Below are 18,437 nucleotides of genomic sequence, written 5' to 3'. Positions count from 1 at the left end.
GAGCCCCCCAAAATAAAGTCTGACACTGTTTCCACTGTTTCTCCATCTACTTCCCATGAAGTGATGGGACTTGATGCCATGATCTTCGTTTTCTGAATGTTGAGCTTTAAGCCAAATTTTTCACTCTCCACTTTCACTTTCATCAAGAGGCTTTTTAATTCCTCTTCACTTTCTGCCATAAGGGTGGTGTCATCTGCATATCTGAGGTTATCGGTATTTCTCCCGGCAATCTTGATTCCAGCTTGTGCTTCTTCCAGTCCAGCGTTTCTCATGATGTACTCTGCATAGAAGTTCAATAAGCAAGTTGACAATATACAGCCTTGATGTACTCCTTTTACTATTTGGAACCAGTCTGTTGTTCCATGTCCAGTTCTAACTGTTGCTTCTTGACCTGCATACAGATTTCTCAAGAGGCAGGTCAGGTGGTTAGGTATTCCCATCTCTTTCAGAATTTTCCACAGTTGATTGTGATCCACACAGTCAAAGGCTTTGGCATAGTCAATAAAGCAGAAATAGATGTTTTTCTGGAACTCTCTTGCTTTTTCCATGATCCAGCCGATGTTGACAATTTGATCTCTGGTTCTTCTGCCTTTTCTAAAACCAGCTTGAACATCAGGAAGTTCACGGTTCATGTATTGCTGAAGCCTGGCTTGGAGAATTTTGAGCATTACTTTACTAGCGTGTGAGATGAGTGTAACTGTGCAGTAGTTTGAGCATTCTTTGGCATTGCCTTTCTTTGGGATTGGAATGAAAACTGACCTTTTGCAGTCCTGTGGCCACTGCTGAGTTTTCCAAATTTGCTGGCATATTGAGGGCAGCACTCTCACAGCATCATCTTCCAGGAGTAGAAATAGCTCAACTGGAATTCCATCACTTCCACTAGCTTTGTTCATAGTGATGCTTTCTAAGGCCCACTTGACTTCACATTCCAGGATGTATTGCTCTAGATGAGTGATCACACCATTGTGATTATCTGGGTCGTGAAGATCTTTTTTTGTACAGTTCTTCTGTGTATTCTTGCCACCTCTTCTTATTCTGATAGATAGAGTGTCTGATGAACTATGGAATGAGGTTTGTGACATTGTACAGGAGATAGGGATCAAGACCATCCGCATGGAAAAGAAATGCAAAAAGCAAAATGGCTGTCTGGAGAGGCCTTACAAATAGCTGTGAAAAGAAGAGAAGCGTAAAGCAAAGGAGAAAAGGAAAGATATAAGCATCTGAATGCAGAGTTCCAAAGAATAGCAAGAAGAGATAAGAAAGGCTTCCTCAGCGATCAATGCAAAGAAATAGAGGAAAACAACAGAATGGGAAAGACTAGAGATCTCTTCAAGAAAATTAGAGATACCAAGGGTACATTTCATGCAAAGATGGGCTCGATAAAGGACAGAAATGGTATGGACCTAACAGAAGCAGAAGATATTAAGAAGAGGTAATCAAGTATACCTCTGATCTTGGGAAAATAAATAAAGTTTTAGAAAAAGGAAAATCACTGATAATAGCTTATAAGATGCATACTATTTTACAAGACAGTCATTTAAGTAAAATCTGAAAGGTTTAAACTAATATCCTCATTAGTGTGGAGCTGGCACTTGGTGGATAATTCAGGTGGAGGTACAAAGAAGTAATATTCTGGCTGAAGATGTTCCCTGGGGTGTATGGTTCCAATCCAGGTATTAGTTCAGTATCAGAGATGATACAGAAATACTAACAGATAGCTAGCTAGGTAGGTATATAAGAAAAGACATTCTAAGAGTATTCAGTATTAAGTGACATAGCAGAAGGGTTGTTGCTTATCTACAGATTGTTCTTTCTGCTTCTGAACTTGAAGTCAAGAATTGTACTTAGTTTTAAATGTGTGCAGTAGTTTAAGTCAGGGTGCTACTATAAGAAGAAGTAGAATGTTGTCATTGTTGTTCAGTTGCCCCGTCATGTCCAATTCTTTGCAACCCCATGGACTGCAGTACACCATACCTCCCTGTCCCTCACCATCTCCTGAAGTTTCCCAAGTTCATGTCCATTGCATCAGTGATGCTATCCAGCCATCTCATCCTATGATGCCCTCTTCTCCTTCAGCGCTCAATCTTTCCCAGCATCAGAGACTTTTCCAATGAGTCATCTATTTGCATCAGATGACCAAAATACTGGAGCTTCAGCTTCAGCATCAGTCCTTCCAGTGAGTATTCAGGGTTGATTTCCCTTAAGATTCACTGATTGAAGCTCCTTGCTTTCCAAGGGACTGTCAGGAGTCTTCTCCAACACCACAGTTCAAAGGCATCAATTCTTTGGCATTCTGCCTTCTTTAAGATCCAGCTATCACAACCTTATGTGACCACTGGGAAGACCATAGCCTTGACTATAGGGACCTTTGCCAGCAAAGTAATGTCTCTGCTTTTCAACACGCTGTCTAGGTTTGTCACCGCTTTCCTGCCAAGAAGTAATTGTCTTCTGATTTCATGGCTGCAGTCATCATCCATAGTGGTTTTAGAGACCAAGAAGTAGAAATCTGTCACTACTTCCACCTTTTCCCCTTCTATTTGCCATGAAATAATGGAGTCAAATGCCATGATCTTAGCTTTTAATATTTAATTTTAAGCAGTCTCTTTCACTCTCCTCCTTCACCCTCATTAAGAAGCTCTTTAGTTCCTTTCTGCCATTAAAAATAGAATACTGGGCAAGGGTTTAAAATAGGGTCTCCTGGACAAAAAGATGGGAACTGAATTATTGGAACTCAGGTGTATTTCTTTTTTTTTTTTTGAGGGGGGAATCTAATCAATGATTCCTCCCAAACTGTATTTTTCTGTAGCAGTGTTTGTCAACCTTGGCCGGATCCTTTGGCCTTCCTTCCAGAGTGACTCCTTGTCTCAAGGCCCTCAGGGCATAAGCATTTCTGGGTCAGGTGGCTTTGAGCCCAGAGGCCCCAGAGGGTCCTGATACTTGCCCAGCAGCCCTCAGCCAGAGATGCATGTCATTCTTGCCCAAGGATTCCTAACAAATCCTTGCCACACAGATCTATAGAACAATCATTTGCAGTGGGAGACCCTCTCCTGGTGAATCCCACTGTACCCAAACTTGCCACGTGCTTGTCCCCTCACGTAATTTTCCCAAGCCTTATCTTTTGTGCACAAGGGAACAAGGTGCTCCCTCAGGCAACCCTCAGTGAAGTCTGGCTATAAACCATCCTTAGTGCCCACTATTCTGAGCACTGAGTGTAGAAATAACTGCTTCCTCTCTGCCCCAACATCCTGAGTTCAGCAGGGCAGCTGCACCCATGGTGCCAGCAAGTCCGGCATCTGTAGGGCAGCTGTGTTTCTATTATGTGAGATCAAATTAGAACTGGAAATATCAATTGACTTGATGAATCATCAACTAAACTAAATTTTCTCTTTTAAAAGACATACTAAATCTAAAGCCTGGAGCATGGCTGAGTGGGGATCAAGTATCTTCAGCTATGGATAGAGGAAAGATGTGGGGGTCAGGGTACCTGAAAGATTCTCATACATGTTTTTTAAAAAATAAAATTACATTTAAACCTTGCATGAAAACACTAGAAGAGAAAACTAAACCAAACCTAACCAACGTAATAAGTCAGACCTCACTGACTGCATGCTTTGAAAGAGATCTGCGATCCTGACAAATTTCCATTTACCCCTAACTAAGTTAAACACTTTGCTAAACAAAAAATATTCATTTCCTTTAAAAATTTTGAGCTTTGTGGTAGGTAATTTCTGGTGTATTAGATAGAATTTCTGTTTGCATGTTAGCTGTGAAGATTAAAATGATACAGGGAACAATTACAGAATAAACTAACATAACATAGTAGATTTTTTGTCATTTGTCTATATATAAAGCATTAGTTCCTGAATTGGGTTTAGTATGAATGATTGTATTTATAAGGTAGCATGTATATGCAATCATACACACATACACACCAACACACATATGGAGACAATAGCCATTTGTGGAGTTAAACAATAGCTTTTATTCTAAGAGTTGTAACTTAATTTATTTCACTTGGGTCAAGGGAATTAAGTGTTCTGAGAAATGAGTTCTGTAGTTTGGTGATATTTAATTATTTTTTAACAAGAAATAAATGCTATAGAAGAAGTGTAGGAAACAGGTATAGACCATTACACCAAATGTGAAAAAAGTAACAAAGAATTTCGAAGGTCAAAAGACTGTGAGTATAATTTTCAAGAGGAAATGACAAGGACTAATGGTCACAAAGATCATAGGTCCCTCCGTCCCTCATTCAGCACCCTAAAATTACCTAGGAAACCCCTTTCTAAGGAGACAAAAGCCATATATTGTTTGGCAAGGAGAGAAAGTGCAGCATATTGAGAGTCTTTTCTTTCTTTACTCTGTGATGAACTCCTTTTCCAAGATTTTCTGTCATACCATCTCCTGAGTCAGCCTCTGGAGCTCAAATGAAGAGAAGCAGCTGCATTAGGGCTGCCACCCTGAAAGGTGAATAGGCTGCCATCTTCAATATTGTTGCCACTAACTTATGTAGCTGAGTGCCAAGATCCATGGGCTTTGTCATTGCATGATAGGATTATATACTGCCATAGAGAGACTCATAATGATGGTGCACCGTAATCTCTTCAAGATTAGGTTTCTGTCAAGACCATATTTCTTATAAAATTGGCCTGAAGAATTATAGTCCACTAAGTTCTAGATAAAGTAATAATTAATTATAGCCAGTAGAGTGTATAGAAAAGTGACAGCATTATTGCTGAATACACACAAAAAAGGGAACTTATTTAATTAGATGACAGGAGAAGAAATCATGTTTAGAATTTTAATGAGAACTACGATTGAAAACTTTTGGCCTTTGGCCACCTCAGGTAAAGGCAAAACTTAAAGTGATTTTTAGAGATGAAAGCAGAATTCAGTAATGATGTAAAAGGTATTGAAAGAAGGGAAAAGGACTCATATCTCTAAATGAGATATGCTGTATTAAAAAAAATTTTTTTTCCTTCCTTCTTTATTTTGAGTTGGTAAAAAAGATGTCTCCATGATTGCATTGATTCTGTTATTGCAAAAGCATGCTAAGAATTATGCCTGGAGCTAGATTCCTTGATCATTTACTAGACAGTATAGAGGTCAACGGTTTGTGCATGTGAATGCCAAGTCACTTCAGCATGTCTGACTTTCTGTGAACCCATGGACTGCAGCCCAGCAGGCTCCTCTGTCCATGGGATTCTCCAGGCAAGAATATTGGAATGGGTTGCCATGGCCTTCTCCAGGGGATCCTCCTGACCCAGGGATCTAACCCATGTCTCTTAAACCTCCTGCATTGACAGATGGGTTCTTTACCACTAGCGCCACCTGTGAAGCCCATCAATGGCTTAGGTTATGCTGAATAAGCAACTACCCTCCCCTTCCCCCATATCTATAGCTTTATTAAGTTAAATGTAAAGTTTTTTCTCTTTATTATTAGTGCAAGTTCACCACGGGTTTGAGCAACCTGCCAGGTAAGCTTTCCTGTATAGTCAGTAATCAGGCTTTCACATTTCTGGCTCTAACATCTCATGTGAGGTCAGGTGGGTATTTCCATTTGGAAATAATGTGTGCCACGTATGGTTATATTTCCTGGTGAGTCACAGGTCCACCCCTAACATCTTAGAAGAGGGGAAGAATAGCCGTTCTGTTACTAAGAGGAAGAGATTTGAATCAAGCATTAGGGAACAGTTTTAGTGCTCACGCTGGGTGTTTACTGGATGGTGTTAGTGATCTCCACATAAAGGAGATGACTGTTGCTCACAGCAGGCATTTGAATCCTCTTCCTTGAAAGAGAGTATAACCCCAAGATTCTCCATTCATTTCCTCAGATACCTACATAGGAGAGTTAAGAACTCTAGCTTCCTACAGGACATAATATAGACTACTTATTTTCAAAATTCTTGAATTAGAAAAAGCTTAAAATAAAATCACAGGGAGCCACCACAAAGATTTACTATCTTGCATATAGAAAAGTAAATAGAAAATTGTTATAAAGAACTACTTAAAATTAGTAAATCTATTACTCTTTTAGATACTATATCAATTTGTAAGCAAGGTTATTCTAAAGTAACAACCCCCAATCCCCAAGTTCTCAACCATTTAAGACAAAATTTATTTTTTTAACTTTTTTAATCTTTAATTTCTTTTGACAATGTTTTATAGTTTAAACGCTGTAATCTTTTAACTTTTTTTGTTAAATTTACTGCTAAGTTTATCTTTTATTCTTTTGGATGCATTCAAACCAAAAATTTATTTTTTATTTATTAAAAAAATTTTCTTTCTTTATTTTTAATTGAAAGATAATCCCAATAATGTGTTGGTTTCTGCCATACATCAACATGGATCAGCCATAGGTATATATATGTTCCCTCCCTCTTGAACCTCAAACCCACCTCCCACCCCATCCCTACCCTCTTTTGAAGATTTGGAACAGCAGACTGGTTCCAAATAGGAAAAGGAGTACATCAAGGCTGTATATTGCCACCCTGCTTATTTAACTTATAAGCAGAGTACATCATGAGAAATGCTGGGCTGGAGGAAGCACAAGCTGGAATCAAGGTTGCTGGGAGAAATATCAATAACCTCAGATATGCAGATGACACTACCATTATGGCAGAAAGTGAAGAAGAACTCAAAAGCCTCTTGATGAAAGTGAAAGAGGAGAGTGAAAAAGTTGGCTTAAAGCTCAACATTCAAAAAACTAAGATCATGGCATCTGGTCCCATCACTTCATGGCAAATAGATGGGGAAACAGTGGAAACAGTGTCAGACTTAATTTGGGGGGCTCCAAAATCACTGCAGATGATGATTGCAGCCATGAAATTAAAAGGCGCTTACTCCTTGGAAGGAAAGTTATGACCAACCTAGATAGCAAATTAAAAAGCAGAGACATTACTTTGTCAACAAAAGTCTTTCTAGTCAAGGCTATGGTTTTTCCTGTGGTCATGTATGGATGTGAGAGTTGGACTATAAAGAAGGCTGAGCACTGAAGAATTGATGCTTTTGAAATATGGTGTTGGAGAAGACTCTTAAGAGTCCCTTAGACTGCAAGGAGATCCAACCAATCCATTCTAATGGAGATCAGTTCTGGGTGTTTATTGGAAGGACTGATGTTGAAGCTGAAACTCCAATACTTTGGCCACCTGATGTGAAGAGCTGACTCATTTGAAAAGACCATGATGCTGGGAAAGATTGAGGGTATGAGAAGGGGACGACAGAGAATGAGATGGTTGGATGGCATCACCGACTCAAAGGACATGGGTTTGGGTGGACTCTGGGAGTTGGTGATGGACAGGGAGGGCTGACATGCTGCAGTTTATAGGGTCGTAAAGAGTCGGACATGACTGAGAGACTGAACTGTACTGAATTGAACTATGAAGAAACCTTAGTAGTTTGGGAGAAAAAAAAAAAAAAACCCACAAATTTGTAAAACATAAAGTTATATACTCTCATAGCTTCATTAAATTAATATTTGGTAAGCAGAGCTCTGGAGTGTCAGATGGTTTGACAAAAGACCACAAGGTGATTGAAATAGCAAATTGTTCACAGGTCCTAGAGAGAGTACACCTTATGCCTCCAGGGGCCGCACAGCGAGATTTAAGGAGGATGCAGACAGAGAGCGTGGCAGGACCTGGGGCATATGCCTTTGTTATGATCTGCAGGTAGAGTGTTTTGGGGTTCCTGGGTTAAGGCTAGATTGGTCAGTTAATAACCAAGAGAGTCGGGTTTGGGAAGATCTCTGAGCAGCCCAAGGGAAAGGCCCTGGAAGGCAGAGAAACTATTTATCATCAAAGCTGTTGGGGAAGTCATACTAGAAATATATATTTACTTATGACTCTCTGGTTTTATTTAGGGCTTACACTTGCATGAGAAACTAATGATGGCTTATGACCCCCGAGGTTCTCTTGACACAAAATGGATGCTAAAGCAGCAGTACCATGTAGTAGCTTAGCTAAATTCTCAACAAGTGCTTAATTCTTCTCCTTCCCATTCTATTCACTGATTATAACAGTTTTTTATTTTCTTGGCAAAAATAATTTGTAAATCAAACCCTTCATATAAAAGCTTAGGCATTTTAGATTCATTTTAGGATTATGTATTTGCTTAGTCAGAAAATTCTTTATTTGCCAGTTAACAATTTTTTCATGTGCTCTTTCCTTTTAATAAGCATTTGCTTTTAAGTGCTGATCATTGCAGCATGAATAGAAGTAGTTATTTTCTGAGAAAATGGATATGAAGCAGGTATTGACTTTTGTGGCAGTGAACATAGAGATTTATTGACTGGAAGATAAGGTCAATACTTGCCTTGAGGGACAATAAATCTAGATGTTCAACAAAGTATAAAGTCAATATTTGTATTAATACCTATGCTTTGAATACCTGTCTAAAATCCCTGGAAATTTCTCTATATAATACTGGAATTTCTTGATCTTTGAAAAGTGTGCCATTGTAAATAGACCTTGAAAAGATATCACAAAGTTTGAAACTAAGATCAAAATAAACCAGTGCAGTTATCAAAAGTAGAATGCATGAATTTTGCAGTCTCTTTTGCAAGAGTGTTTTCTTTAAAATGTGTAAACTTTATCAACTACTTGATTCATCAAAGTGTGAAATTTGTTTAGTTAACAGCATTTCACTGAAGTACAATTTTAATAGATACAAAGCATATATGACAGACCTAGAACTCTAATGTTCATAAATAAAATGTTGTCAACTACTTTTGTTTCTTAAGACTTCAAGGGTATTCTTTGCAAATAAATCACTGGATTTTAAGTACAGTACAGCGCTCATAATGTTATTACATTGCTTGTTCCCTTAGGTGCAGCCATTTTATTATTATAGCCCCTTGACTGATTAGAGTGCTTCCTCCATTAAGAAATACCTGTTACATATAGACTTCATAGTATTGATTTCAGAGGCAAACTTTCTAGAAAGTACTTGCAATCATCAAAACAAAACTAGGTATCTTCCACGAGGTACCCTCCCTGTCATCTTTCTAGCAGTGGCTTGTCTACCTTCCAAATCCCCTGGACTAATCACTGCAGGGTTTATTGACATTTTTCTGTCAGTAATGTTCCACTTTTAATTTACAGTGAATGAGCCCATGCACTTTAATCCTCTTCACCTGCCATTGAAATAGCCAACACTTATTATAATAGTAACAAAATAAAATTGCAATCTAGCATTAGAAACAAGGCAAGGAAACTCAAAATAACAGGGACTGAAGACAAAGTGAGGCCATGGACAATTAGCAGGAGCAAATGTTGAACCTGCAAATGCTTTTGAAAAATACACTGCTGCCACGGTCCATAAGGGATGAGATTTCTGTGGAAGCAGCACTCCTCACGGAGGATGTGCCGAGTAAGGTGAAGACACTGCTCCAAAAGGCTTCTGAGGTGGGTGGCCATGCTGGCTCATGAAAGCTGATCCCAGCCAACTTTCAGAAAAATGATTTAGTATAGCAGCCAGGCTCTGCTCTTACTACTTGCTGTAGCAACTGGACCTGCTATCTTGCAGATTACAGTTCTAAAAATGAAAAAAAAAAAACAAAAAAAAACTGTTCTCCTTAAATCTGTGTCTGATTGTTCTTTCAGATAATGTTCATGTTTTATCTTGACATCCCAAAGCAGAAATGCATTGATCACCCTCCGTTTGTAGCAAAGTAAGAAAAATTTTTGTACATTTGAGGCTCAAAAGATGAAACAAAAGTTAAGGTTCTAAATTATCACTGAAATCATCTCTAACTTCATAAATGCTACTTGAGAGGTATTAATTCCATCTATGAAAGGGGAACAGAAAATATTGCTTTTAGATGGAGAAACAGATTTCTGGATTTAAAACCTCTCCACTATCACCACTGCTCTGAATTCTGTAATTTATATGTGAGAAACTAAAAACAAGTTACTTAGAACTGTTAAGGGTAAAATGGCAAGTGAAAATGCCAGCTTAGTGCAATGAGCAGGAAATATCAGTGGCATTATAACCTTCAGATAAAATGACATTCAAGGGCAAAAACATTAAATGGGGCAAAGATAACAGTGGTGATCAACCCAGAGTTCACAGTTCCATCATTATAATCACTCATTTGCTCATACCCTCAATTCTTTGTCCCTTTTTTCTCGCTTTGTTATTTGGAATTAACTTCAACCCCGGTTAAATTCAACTACTTACCTTTTCCAGATCTGAAAACTTGCTGCAGAATATGGCTAGAGAAAAGTCACCTGAAAATATTCTCTGATCTCATGTTAATTGATAACCATAGGCATCAAGGCAGCTCCTAACAATGCCATGGAATGACCTGCTTTCGCTGATGACCTCATTTCTTATTTTGCTATGAACAAAGAAGCAATTAGGAGAGAATTTCTACAACAAGTATGGTGACTTTTCTGTTTGATTCTATGCTCATATACTCTGCAGGCCCTCCTATTTTTGTGGAGTTACTATATATGATCCTATGTGAAATAGTGATCCCTCCAGTTAAGCTTATTTGTAATTCTAGAGTTTAAAGGACACCAGTGGAGAAATATATATTTGAGAGTTGTCAACATATAAATGGTATTTGAAATTATAAAATAATAATGATATAGTGGTTGATTTAGTCATTAAGTCGTGTCTGACTCTTGTGACCCCATGGACTGTAGCCCGTCAGGCTCCTCTGGAAATCCATGGGATTTCCCAGGCAAGAATACTGGAGTGGGTTTCCATTCCCTTCTCCAGGGGATTTTCCTGACCCAGGGATTAAGCCCACATCCCCTGCATTGGCAGGTGGTTTCTTTACTGTTGAGCCACTGGGAAAGCCCAAGGAATAAAAACAGACCCTAGTAAATTGATAATTGGTGATATTGAAGAAAAGCATATTAGTGGAGTAAAGGAAAACAAAGTGAAGTAGGTTCAAAATAGAATGGAGGGTGAAAAGTTGGAGGCAATGAATGTTTTAGTCTGCTCAGGCTGCCATAATAAAATACCATAGACTAGGTGTTTTCCTCAACAGAAATTTAGGTTTTCAGTTTCAGAGGTTACAAGTCAAGGCCAAAGTTTGAACCAGTTAGGTTTCTGGTGAGAACTTTCATCTTGCCTTGTAGACTGCCACTTTCTTGCTATGTCTTCATGTGGCCTTTCCTTGGTGTGTGTGTGCATCTGCATGGGAGAGAAGTAGAAGAGAGGGAAAAAGCAAGCTGTCTGGTGACTCTTCTAAGAACATTGATTGCATTGGATTAGGACTCTCTTTTATAATCCCACTTAGCCTTAATTGCCTCCTAAATGCCAATGTCCAAATACAGTCACTTTGGGTTTTAGAACTTCAACATATGAACTTTGGGGAGGAGACATGATATAGTCTGTAGTAATGACCACAGACAACTTTGTATTACGTTGACAACTCTATGCAGAGAATAAATTATAGAGGATGAAAGTTAATGCAAGGAGGAGGCTATTAATTGTGGTATGGGGTCATATAGTTGAATGTGGTTGGGTGTTAGCCCTGGAAATGGACTCTAGATGGAATATATGTTTTGGAGACTGGGAAAAAAACATGTAAGACTACATATAGTATGGTGAGTGGCAGGTTATACTTTACAAATACAGTCCCATCTTTTCCCATTATACATACTCTTTTGCAATGTGCCCTTGCCACTACCCCATCAAGGAGTGGAGTCTGTTCTGTACTGCTTTATATCTGGGTTTTCACTGTGACTGCTTCTGTTTAGAGAATATGGCAAAACTGAGGCTGTACAAGCTCTAGGAATAGCCCTTAAATGGCCTGTCAACTTTGACTTCCTGCTGCTTTGAAAGCCAGCTACTATAGAAGGGCATGGTTCTCTGAGAAAAGCACGCTGCTGCATGAAGTAGCCTTGGAGGACGAAAAATCACAGGGTGAGATTTGGAGGTGGAGTCTTGTGGAAAGGAGGAGAGAGGCCAAACAGCTCCATGGCATCAGACATGAAATAAAGAAACCATTCTGGATAATTTAGTGCTGTCAAGTCTCAGGTGACTCTAGTCCCAGCTACTGTCTGGCCACACACACAAAATACACCACACGCACCTTGCTCAGTTCAGCCTAGTCAACCTACAGAACACTGAGGAGATCAATTACTTTGGGGTGGTTTGTCACACATTACTAGGTACCTGAAATGGGAGTGGGTGGTGGTAAATGGATGTAAAATCTAAGAGCGTATCTCTGTTTGTATGTTAGGGACTGGGAAATAGTGCTGGTGGTATCTGAGAAGGAAAATTGTGAAACAAATTCAAAGGTGAAAACCAAGAGTTCTATTTTGACTTCTTTAAGACTGAAATCACTATTACATATCTCTGTCAAGTACATGGATAAAAGGAAAGAGTGGTAAACTGTGTCAAAAGTTTCTGAAAAGTTGATGAGAAAATAATAGTACCTGTTGGATCGATCAATACGAACATTACTGAACTTTGTATAGGTTTCTTTCTCCCCATCCCTGCAATCTCTACACTAATCAATAGAGTCTCAGTATCTCATATCAAGAGTAGCTCTGACTGTCTCCCATTCTCAGCTCACTCTTATTACTTCTAAATTATTTTTTTCCAAAGTTACTTTCATCATTTCACACTAGTGCTATAAAATTTGTCATTTTTTATGTAAGATAAAGTTCTTTATCTTTATTAGTAAATAGCACCAAAATATATATTTATTCTATCTACCCACTTTATCTACTATATTATGGGAACATGTCTCTGATCATGGTAGTATTCTCCTAATTCTGTAACTAAATGCCACCTGTTCCTTTTGTCTCAAGTGCCCATCTCTTATTTTCCTCTATCCAGACCCTTTACTTTTTGGACAAAGGCCTTTTTCATGGTGTCTTTTACATTTTTCTGGAAAAATCATTTTAAATTATAGTGTAAAATCTATAGTGGATCATGAAGTCAATTTTCTGTGTCCTGCCTACATTTAAAAAAATCAAACAAACAGGAAAGAAAATATAATTTAGTGAAGATTAATTCATTAAATTAATTCATTAAATTCATTGGTTCATTAAATTTTTGTTTCAGGTTGTATGTGTTTGTGTGTGGGGGTGTGTGTGTGTCTTTGTTCTTAAATATGGTTGTGTTATGTCTATATGATCAGGAAATAAAATGTTTTATTGTGAGGCCACATTAAAAAAATTTAAAAGCCACTTATCTGGAGCATATAACTTTCTTACCTAATCTCCTATTTGGCCTTTTAAAATCTAGTTCATTTAAATAGTGTCTAAGATGCTGAACATTGAATTGTTTAATTATTTTAAATATATATTCCTGGAAAATATTTACTCATTTGTCCATTTCTCACTGAAAACATGCATGTATTGCCTGTTATGAGTCATCTTTTGTGCTTTTCTCTGGGTCTACAGTGCAATGTTTGATAGACCCTTACTCATGAGGCTTATATAGGGAAAGACATTGTAAGGCCATCAGACAAGGTCATCATTGATAAGAATTAGATGAAGAAGACAGATAGGGGACTTTCAGTTCAGTTCAGTTCAATCGCTCAGTCGTGTCTGACGCTTTGCAACCCCATGAATCGCAGCGCGCCAGGCCTCCCTGTCCATCACCAACTCCCGGAGTTCACTCAAACTCATGTCCTTCGAGTCAGTGATGCCATCTCATCCTCTCATTTCATCCTCTGTCATCCCCTTCTCCTGCCCCCAATCCCTCCCAGCTTCAGGGTCTTTTCCAACAAGTCAACTCTTTGCATAAGGTGGCCAAAGTATTGGAGTTTCAGCTTTAGTATCAGTCCTTCCAATGAACACCCAGGACTGATCTCCTTTAGAATGGACTTCAAAGCATCTAAAATCTTGGGGAAACTTGGGCTTACCTGGAAAAGTGGTGTTAGATCTGACTTCTGAAAAATAATTACAACTTGCATATGCAGAAGAAGTGAACTGGGAAAGAACATTAAAAGAAGAAGAAATATATTATTTGAGACCCTGAGGTAGAGAGAACAGCTAATTAGAGGAATTGAAAGAAGAGTCCTTTGACTGGAGCAAAGTGAATGAGGAAAGATTGACAGTGAGGCTAAAAAAGCAGAAACAGAGAAAATCATCCCTAATATCCTCATAAGTTGCATAGTTTTCCCTGTTTAATCTAAAAGCAATGAGAAACCTCTAAAGCATTTCAGTCTGAGGAGTAACATGATTGACTCTGTGTATTTGATAAATATAGTATGTGAAGAATGTATTAGAGGGGAGTAATAGTGGTCCTGAGACCTAAGGCAGGAGGCTGATGCTCTCAGTTCAGCTCAGTTAAGTTGCTCGGTCATGTCTGACTCTTTGCAACTCCATGAATTGCAGCACGCCAGGCCTCCCTGTCTATCACTAACCCCCGGAGTTTACTCAAACTCATGTCCATCGAGTTGGTGATGCCATCCAGCCATCTCATCCTCTGTCGTCCTCTTCTCCTCCTGCCCCTAATCCCTCTCGGCATCAGAATTTTTTCCAGTGAGTCAGCTCTTCACATGAAGTGGCCAAGTTATTGGAGTTTCAGCTTCAACATCAGTCCTTCCAAAGAACACCCAGGACTGATCTCTTTAGAATGGACTGGTTGGATCTCCTTGCAGTCCAAGGGACTCTCACGAGTCTTCTCCAACACCACAGTTCAAAAGCATCAATTTTTTGGTGCTCAGCTTTCTTCACAGTCCAACTTTCACATTCATATACGACCACTGGAAAAAACCATAGCCTTGACTAGATGGACCTTTGTTGGCAAAGTAATGTCTCTGCTTTTGAATATGCTATCTAGGTTGGTCATAACTTTCCTTCCAATGAGTAAGCGTCTTTTAATTTCATGGCTGCAATCACCATCTACAGTGATTTTGGAGCCCCAGAAAATAAAGTCTGATACTGTTTCCACTGTTTCCCCATCTATTTCCCATGAAGTGATGGGACCAGATGCCATGATCTTTGTTTTCTGAATGTTGAGCTTTAAGACAACTTTTTCACTCTCCTCTTTCACTTTCATCAAGAGGCTTTTTAGTTCCTCTTCACTTTCTGCCATAAGGGTGGTGTCATCTGCATATCTGAGGTTATTGATATTTCTCCCGGCAATCTTGATTCCAGCTTGTGCTTCTTCCAGCCCAGCGTTTCTCATGATGTACTCTGCATGTAAGTTAAATATGCAGGGTGACAATATACAGCCTTGACGTACTCCTTTTCCTATTTGGAACCAGTCTGTTGTTCCATGTCCAGTTCTAACTGTTGCTGCCTGACCTGCACTTAGGTTTCTCAAGAGGCAGGTCAGGTGGTTTGGTATTCCCATCTCTTTCAGAATTTTCCACAGTTTATTGTGATCCACACAGTCAAAGGCTTTGGCATAGTCAATAAAGCAGAAATAGATGTTTTTCTGGAACTCTCTTGCTTTTATGATGATCCAATGGATGTTTGCAATTTGATGTCTGGTTCCTCTGCCTTTCCTAAAACCAGCTTGAACATCTGGAAGTTCACAGTTCACCTATTGCTGAAGCCTGACTTGTAGAATTTTGAGCATTACTTTACTAGCATGTGAGATGAGTGCAATTGTGTAGTAGTTTAAGCATTCTTTGGCATTGCCTTTCTTTGGGATTGGACTGAAAACTGACCTTTTCCAGTTCTGTGGCCACTGCTGAGTTTTCCAAATTTGCTAGCATATTGAGGGCCACACTCTCACAGCATCATCTTCCAGGATTTGAAATAGTTCAACTGGAATTTCATCACCTCCATTAGCTTTGTTCATAGTGATTCTTTCTAAGGCCCACTTGACTTCACATTCCAGGATGTCTGACTCTAGGTCAGTGATCACACCATCATGATTATCTGGGTCATGAATCTCTTTTTTGTACAGTTCTTCTGTGTATTCTTGCCACCTCTTCTTAGTATCTTCTGCTTCTGTTAGGTCCATACCATTTCTGTCCTTTATCGAGCCCATCTTTGCACGAAATGTTCCCTTGGTATCTCTGATTTTCTTGAAGAGATCTCTAGTCTTTCTCATTCTTTTGTTTTCCTCTGTTTGCATTGATCACTGAGGAAGGCTTTCTTATCTCTCCTTGCTACTCTTTTGAACTCTGCATTCAGATGTTTATATCTTTCCTTTTCTCCTTTGCTTTTCACTTCTCTTCTTTTCACAGCCATTGGTAAGGCCTCCCCAGACAGCCATTTTGTATTTTTTGCATTTCTTTTCCATGGGGGTGGTCTTGATCCCTGTCTCCTGTACAATGTCATGAACCTCCGTCCATAGTTCATCAGGCACTCTATCTATCAGATCTAGTCCCTTAAATCCATTTCTCACTTCCACTGTATAATCATAAGGAATTTGATTTAGGTCATACCTGAATGGTCTGGTGCTTTTCGCTATTTTCTTCAATTTAAGTCTGAATTTGTGTGGGCACAGGAGGGCCGAGAGGAGCTACTCCACGTTCAAGGTTAGGAGGGGTGGCTGTGATGAGATACCCCTCATCCAAGGTAAGGAGCAGCGGCTGCGCTTTGCTGTAGCAACCATGAAGAGATACCCCACGTCCTAGGTAAGAGAAGCCCAAGTAAGATGGTAGGTGTTTGAGAGGTATCAGAGGGCAGATACTCAAACCATAATCACAGAAAATTAGTCAGTCTAATCACACGGACCACAGCCTTGTCTAACTCAATGAAACTAAGCCATGCCATGTGGGGCCACCCAAGACGGGCGGGTCATGGTGGAGAGGTCTGACAGAATGTGGTCCACTGGGGAAGGAATGGCAAACCACTTTAGTATTCTTGCCTTGAGAACCCCATGAACAGAACAGTATGAAAAGGCTGATGCTCTAGCGTATGCCAAAGATGATAATGATTTGGTTGGGATGGTGATAATTGGGTGGAGAAAAATCGATGAATTGGAGGGATATTTAGGATGTAAAATTGACATGAAATAGTGGCTTATTGGAATGGAAGGTAAATGAGAGGAATCTGTTAAATAATGACTCCCTAGTTGTTGGTCTGAAGAGATGGTGAACTAATTTAGAAGAAATGAGCATGGATATAATTGTGGATGTGTGGGATTTGAGATTGATTTGAGATATTTAAGTGTTGATGGATGTTTGATACATGGGTTAGTAGTCAGGGAACAGTTCTGGGCTGGGGATAAAAATGTGGATTAGAACAACCAAAAGGAAAGAGTAAATTAAGAATGAGCTTTCAAAAATTTAAACCTTTAATGCCTAAGTTTTAAGATGATTAAGTAAAAGAAATTGAAAAGAGTGGGTGAAAAAGAGGATGGAATTTTTCCCACTTGATTTAGCAAACCAGAGGTTATCAGTGGACTTAGAGAGAGTGACTTGAAAACATAGTGGGAAGGGAAGCATTGAAGGAACTGGAAGAATAAATGGGACATGAGAAAGTAGTGAAATTATTAGTCACTTAATTGTGTTCATCTCTTTGTGATCCATGGACTGAAGCCCTCCAGACTCCTCTGTCCATGGAATTCTCCAGGCAAGAATATTGGAGTGGGTTGCTTCTCCAGTAAATATAACTATCTGAGAAAGTTAAGATAATCCTGCTGAAGATTAGAAAGCATGTACATTTTATAGATGTTCAATAAATTCTTGTTGAATGAAAAAATAAACAACTTTTTTTAAAAACAATTTTCTTCAAATGATTAATGTTGAAAAAAGGAATTAACATTGGATTCTTGCAATTTAGTAGGGCTTTTTTTTTTTTAGGAAATAATTTTATATTGGAGTATGGTTGATTAACAATGTTGTATTAGTTTCAGGTGTACAGCAAAGTGATTCAGTTATACACAAACATGTATCTGTTCTTTTTCAAATCTTTTCCATTTAGGCTGTTACATGATATTGAGCAGAGTTCTCTGTGCTATGAAGTAGGCCCTTGTTGGTTATTCATTGTAAATATAGCAGTGTGTACATATTGATCCCAGACTCCTTAACTGTCCCTTCCTTCCTCCCTTACCCCCAGTAACTATAAGTTCATTCTCTAAGTCTGTGAGTCTGTTTCTGTTTTGTAAATAAGTTCATTTTGTATTATTTTTATAAGATTATGCATATAAATGATATCATATGATATTTCACTTGTGAAGTATGCCTTTCATTTAATCCTTCTTAGTCCATCCTATAAGATAGATGGTATTTTTCTATTTTTTATAAGAAAAATGAGATTCAGAAAATGAGATGCAGTTGAGATTCAGTTCAGAAAAATGAGATGCAGTTGTCCAAGTTTGCACAGCTAAGTGGCAGAGCAGGCATATCAACCTTTGACTGTTTCAGAGTCTATTCTGTCCTAGAAAATGCAACTTACTTGACCACAAAAGTCTATTTGTTAAGAGTTAGAGGGAGTCCTAGTGATATAGTCTTTGGATCCAGCTTTCTCTGGCCTAGTAAACTGCATACGGAGGTTCACTTTAGATCAGAGACTCTCAGGCATGGCTGATCATTCATTCACCTAGAATGCTTTTTAAAAAAA

General features: G+C 38.8%; 1 long non-coding RNA gene and 1 other non-coding gene across 5 annotated transcripts in view; one reads left to right on the top strand and one right to left on the bottom strand.

Annotated features, from left to right (window-relative positions):
- Nucleotides 1-18,437, top strand: part of LOC133257557 (uncharacterized) — a 527,623-nt gene that overhangs the window by 348,826 nt on the left and 160,360 nt on the right. For 2 of the 4 annotated variants that reach the window (XR_009739601.1, XR_009739599.1), the window contains one exon: nucleotides 10,186-10,377. The exons of the other annotated variants lie outside the window; for them this stretch is intronic. This is a non-coding gene — a long non-coding RNA (uncharacterized LOC133257557). The remainder of the gene's footprint in view (nucleotides 1-10,185; nucleotides 10,378-18,437) is intronic. 4 annotated transcript variants of the gene reach the window in all.
- LOC133236246 (small nucleolar RNA SNORA43) lies at nucleotides 3,161-3,294 on the bottom strand. The gene has a single exon (XR_009732811.1). It is a non-coding gene; the product is annotated as a small nucleolar RNA SNORA43 (small nucleolar RNA).

The sequence above is a fragment of the Bos javanicus genome, chromosome 2, assembly GCF_032452875.1.
Source record: "Bos javanicus breed banteng chromosome 2, ARS-OSU_banteng_1.0, whole genome shotgun sequence".
NCBI lineage: Eukaryota > Metazoa > Chordata > Mammalia > Artiodactyla > Bovidae > Bos > Bos javanicus.
Note: the sequence above shows the minus strand (reverse complement) of the source record. Positions and strands in the feature narration are given on the sequence as shown.